Below are 6,000 nucleotides of genomic sequence, written 5' to 3' on the forward strand. Positions count from 1 at the left end.
TACACATGTGATTGCGTATTTACAATATATCTACTATGTAATTACTATGTCACTGCATGTGTAATTACATTGTATTGAAATTATGGTTAGAGACAGAGCCGCCTTTTTGAAATCACAGTTCTTTGGTTATAACCAGAGATTCCTAACCAGGCTGCAATGTGATTAGGATCACATGTTTTGAAACCTATAGTTTTCCATTTGCTTGTAAATGATAACGTTTGATCCACTTGATCTATTTAGATCATGATTGTGTTAACAGTATTGATTTATCTTGAAACTTTAATCTCCCTCGGCTAATGAGGAAACATGTATCTGTTACTTACACACTTTGATTTATCAACCGCTTTAACTGAAAGTAATGCAATTCCCATTAAAACACCATTACCCTCTTTTATAATCATTGCTTCCAGCATTCATACTGTTTACTACATGGTTGATCTGCAGCAAAACACACAAGTTAACGGTACAAAACTAGAAAGAAACAACTTAGTTATACATAACATTTTTAAATAATTTCCTTACCTCTAATTAGCTATTCACAAGCCCCTTTGTCTTTTTGTTGTCCTTATTTTTCCCAGATCTAATAGGGGAGTATGTTCTCACTTTTTTTTTTTAATATTTAAATGTTACAAAATGAAAAAGAATGACTCCAGTGTCTAAGAGACCGTGAATTATATTGCTTAGTGGTTTGGTTCTGGTAAAACTAGCAGTTTTTTCAGTCAAAATACCAGGAATATTACAGAGGATGAACACTTGAAAATCTGGCCCATTACTTCCTCATGTGTACTCTGGACCGCAAGACTCAAGTAGAGTCTCAAGATCTGCAGCAAAGGAAAACTTCCATTTTTTATTTTCCTTTCACATGAACTGGGGCGAATGGCTCAGCTGGAATTAAAAGCTTTGACAAACGAGGTCCTGACGTCTTGTTTCACTTGAGCAAGTTATATGTTATTTGAGTGCCTGTGTCTCATTAATGTGCACTATTAACGTAAGAGGGGGCAATCAGTGTAAAGTGTAATTCGAGAGACATCAAAGGATATTTGAAAACCTGTTCAACAGGAAATTAGGATTCACAGTCACAACATGCTTCTGGCATCAAGGGCATTTGAGGATTTTTTTTTTTTTATAGAAGTGAGGTTTTTAATTTACTAATTAGACTGAGCAATGTTGAAATCAGACATGGTCTAGTTTAACACAAGTAAGCATTTACACATCACTGTTCATTTAGTAAAATCCCTCTCCAGCTAAATAATTAAGACTTAGGTGGAAGAGCTATTATAGTGTTTTGTATTTATATATAAATGCTGGAAACCTGCTCCGAACCTATACTGTACCTAAAATGTGAGGATTACTCTTACAGTAACCAGGCAAAGAGCCATACAATTGCTGTGCAATAAACAGTTGCCTTCTTTATCAGGGTAACCATATGAAAGCTAATTGAACTGAAAAGGCTAGAAAAGATTTCAATAAGGTAAGAAAACAGAGAAATCAGGCCAGTTTCAAGTCTTCATTAGCTCAGTTTAGTAAACATGAACCTATTCATCTATAAAAGCTATACAGCCTATAAATGACACGTAAATTGCACAATGTAATACAGATTCTTCATTAGATACACTTTGTGTCTTCAACATGCACCAGTTCACCTTGCTGTCACTGTATAAGTATATATGCTGGGTCCCTTTGTTAACTTAAGTAATTTAAAAAATGGTCTGACTTTAAGATGGCAAAGGCAGTGCTGGGAAGTTTTTTGTGCACCCCTTGTGCAAAACACCAATCAATTGAGAAGAAAATAATTCAGTTTTGTGTCATTGATAAAATAGACCCATGACGAAATGACACAGATCATTTGTGCAATGTGGTGTTTAGTTTAAAGGGGTTGACAAAATACCGAGCTATATTAGGTCTGAGAGATTCCAGTATTGACTTACGTTTAGACTTTTTAATTATAGGTTGCTACCCACCTGACGTGATGCGGCAAGCGAAACTGTGCAGTGATGCGATAAAATGAATAGAACTTTTTCATAAGTATCTTTCACAGCACAGGCGACATGGGAGCGGCACCAGTGAGGCACTGGAGCGACGTGCAATAAATAGGATTGAATTGAGCAATGAGCAATCAGAGGACAGCTTCAATGCATGTGGTGAAGCAGATTGAAGCAGTATCCAAAATGACGGAGGAAACAATAATACTTGCCATTGCAAAAATACCCAGAGCTTTATGACAAAGGTCATCACAATTATGAAGATTCAGATTTGAAAGACAATATATGTGAGCCCATTTCAAAGGAACTGGATAAGCCTGGTGTGTATGATTTCTTGCCATAAGTGTTGAAATAACATCAGAGAAGACACTCATGTCAACGAATATGTACCAGTCTTGATTATAGTTTTGTCAATAGCAATTTTGAACAGTTGTATAGATTTGGCAGTTTTCAAACCTGTTGCATCGCCTCTGGTGTCGCTTCTGGTGTGTTTGGTCGCTGTGAAAGTACCTTATCGCAAATTTAAAAATCGCACTGTGTCTGGTGTGTGGCAGCTTTAACCATTGATGTTTTTTTGGGGGGGTGTCCTAAAGAAAAAAATTGAATTAAGTCCAATTTATTACTAATTGGGCTTGGCAAGAAAAGCATACATTAAGTCTTTCAATGACCCTGCTGTAACCAGAACATTTTATACAGTAAAATAAATTCATTTAGTGATTGTGTGCTATTTCATATAATAATAATAATAATAATAATAATAATAATAATAATAATAATAATAATAATAATAATAATAAACGTTATTTTATATAGCACTGTGGCCTGCACAGGGGCAATATGTACTTTATTGTATATTGTTGGGTTAATTGTTGTTAATAGATTGATGTAATTAATTGTTTAGCTGCTGTGGCGCTCCGCCGGGGACGAATACCTGTCTACATGGAGCAGCAGCTGAAAGCAATCAGCTGCTCCAGCAGGCAGGAGGGTGTGTCTCAGCGCAGTGTCAGTATAAAAACATAGTGATCACTATGATCGGGGCTGCTGCAAGACCTGCTGTTTTCACAGCACCTTTGATTTATAGTTTGTCATTGTGTTTTAATTTGAGTGTTTTTACAGTCTTGTACTGTCCTCTGTGCACTACCATTGCTGGTAGCGTCACATGATATTATTGTTTGTTTTTTTGTTTTATGTGTTAATAAATACTGAGCGCCATGCTGGTGTGTTTCACTGCACTTCTGTGTCTCCGTGCCTCCACTCCGGCTATCACCTGCCTGTCTGCCTGCTTCAGTGCGGGAACAACACGTAAGAAAGCCACAAGCACCTTCAAAAGCAATCATCTCAAACCGCTTTACAAGATAAACACAAATCACCACAACTAAAGATAAAAACATTCGCAAAAATGCCTTTCTAAAAAAAGTATGTCTTTAAGCTAGATTTTAAAGCACTCAAAGTGGCTGAATCCAAATGGTGTTCCACAGTTTTGGGGCATAACAACTAAAGGTCCTGCCACTCATGGGGCACAGACGAGCAGGAGGAACACACAACAGCCCAGAATCATTTGAGAGAAGGTTTTTAAAAAAAACACTCGAAAACTGACAGACAACCAGGGCAGGGATTCCAAAACAAGAGTGATGTGATCGTCAGGATTCTATCTGCTGAGTTCCGAACATATTGTAATTTGGTAAGGGTGCTTTTATAGACACCTGCGAGCAGGGTGTTACAATAATCTATCCATGAGAAAACAAAAGCATGAACCAGTTTTTCAGCTACAGATGCTGAGAGCATAGGCCTAGCAGTGTTTCAAAGGTGGAAAAATGATGCCTTAACAGTATTCTACACGAGGTTCAAAAGTTAATCCAGGTCAATCCAGATCCAGGTTAATCCAGATCAAAAATTATTCCCAGATTTTTCATTTTGGATCTAAACTCAAGCATGGTACCAGCACTGGTTTTACGTAGCTGATGGGAAATATTCTGCATTGGTGTACTTTATGCAGTTGCCTATTCTTTTCCAAGAGACACTGAATAAAATTCTGTCTACAAAACGAACTGATAAACATTTACTGAATGCAGCTAAAGCTGACACAACAAACACGTTTATGGGGTGCTTTAAAACTTCTAAAATGAACAAAATGCACAGTTTGACAACTCATAATAAAATATGCTGAAAAAACATCATAATCTGCTTATACTGCAGCACAATACCATTATGTACAATGTGTTCAGAAGGGACATATACAGCCCAAGCTATAAAATATTGCTGAAAAATAATAATAATAATTAAAAAAAAAAAAGAAAAACATGTATCATTTATCTGTACCTACTAAAACCGGTAAATGTAGCATCTTCAAGTATTTGATACTAACATCACTGTCAGGAGTGGTAGAATGATAATACCTGCCATATATGATATGTGGTACACAGAGACGCATAGGGACTTCAGTGCTTTACTGTATGTCCTTCATTGAATCTGTGAGATGGAATTGTAGCCTTAAAACACTTGCTGACATCTATTTTTCCAGTGACTTGCTTTACCCTACAGTTTGTTTTATTGCCTATGCTTTAAATGTAAGTGTACAATATAATGGTTGCTACTGTGTGATATATTTGAGTCTCAGTTGACCCACACCAGAGCCAGGGCCAAACCCAGTCAATGCATATGGTAATTGGAAAAAATAACTGCCAAAAAAAAATGGGTATGCAATTCTTTGAAGTAGAAAAATCTTACTGGGAAAAATGGAAAATCTGATGTTATGTTACTGCATGCACTAATAAGCATGTATCTCATTAACATACTGCCACTTCCCATTAATAAACAATTTGATAGCATAATGAAGGAAGAAATTATTCAGCAAAATAACAGCAGTCTGCACAAATGGCAACAAAATAGAAAAACCTACAAATAGCAACAACATACTTAACAAAACAGTAAGTGATGAAGTGAACCTTTGTACGTGGTATAAATTGTACCACACTTTTTACTGCTTCACTGTCCATTCTGTATTTCCTCAGATATGTTACTAACACAGATCATACATTTTTGTGCATTTACAGAAAACCACTGTTTCATCTAACTGACAATTTCTATTAGTCATATTCTGCAAGCATTTCCTAGATCAAAAATACTATGAAACGACAAGAGTTATAAAACAAAGAATCAATATGTATAGAGAGAAACCTCAAAAAATATGAATGCATTATATTTGTTCAAGATTTGGACATGCAAAGCTCTGCCAGAGCTGCTAAAAATTAGATAATATGTGTAGCTCTTCCTATACTTTGCCATAGCTGTTGTCAGTTTTACAAACATGCAATGACAGCCCTGTAACTTTGCTACATAGACACAACAGAAAGGCAGATACCTTTTTCATTTAAATGCTGGAAAATGATTTCTGCCTAAAACAGTATTTTAAACTCCCAAGACAGTGACACTGAACAGCATAACTGATTAGACTGGTTTGCTTTAAACATTCAAGCAATGTTTCAAAATCTGTCTCATTGATACTTGACACTCTAGAAAGCTTTCCACAAAGAACAAACATATACAGAAGCTCTATATTTGTCTTTGTGGAATGTTTTTTTTTTTTTTTTTAATTGATTATATATAAAGTAATCCATCGCATATCTGAGGACGAATATGTAAACAGTCAGATGAATGGATCCTATTTTAAATACCATTAAACACAGCTGTAACAATTACTATATTCACACAATTATTGTTCTGAGATTCAGCTTTTATTAGGGAGCTCCCATAAATCCCTTGTTTAGAAAGATACAGGGTATTAATGTTTGTGACAGAGTAGCTGTCTGCCATGTTGGTGCGTGCGTTCATTGCTGAGTGACAGGCAGGAGATTGAGACGGAGGTTGAAGTTGATACGCTCTTCAGGCGAACAGGATTTGTTTACATATCAACACACTGAACAGCTCACGTGACACTACCAGCAATGGCAGCGCAACACAACACAGTGTACGAAATCTTTGGCAGGATCTACAACATCTGAACTAATCTGCTCTGTTC

General features: G+C 36.2%; 1 protein-coding gene across 4 annotated transcripts in view; it reads right to left on the reverse strand.

Moving 5' to 3' along the window:
* LOC121327193 (A-kinase anchor protein SPHKAP-like) overlaps positions 1-6,000 on the reverse strand; it is a 102,790-nt gene that overhangs the window by 31,419 nt on the left and 65,371 nt on the right. The gene's annotated exons all lie outside the window — the stretch shown is intronic.

This window comes from Polyodon spathula, chromosome 14 (assembly GCF_017654505.1).
Source record: "Polyodon spathula isolate WHYD16114869_AA chromosome 14, ASM1765450v1, whole genome shotgun sequence".
Taxonomy (NCBI): Eukaryota; Metazoa; Chordata; class Actinopteri; order Acipenseriformes; family Polyodontidae; genus Polyodon; species Polyodon spathula.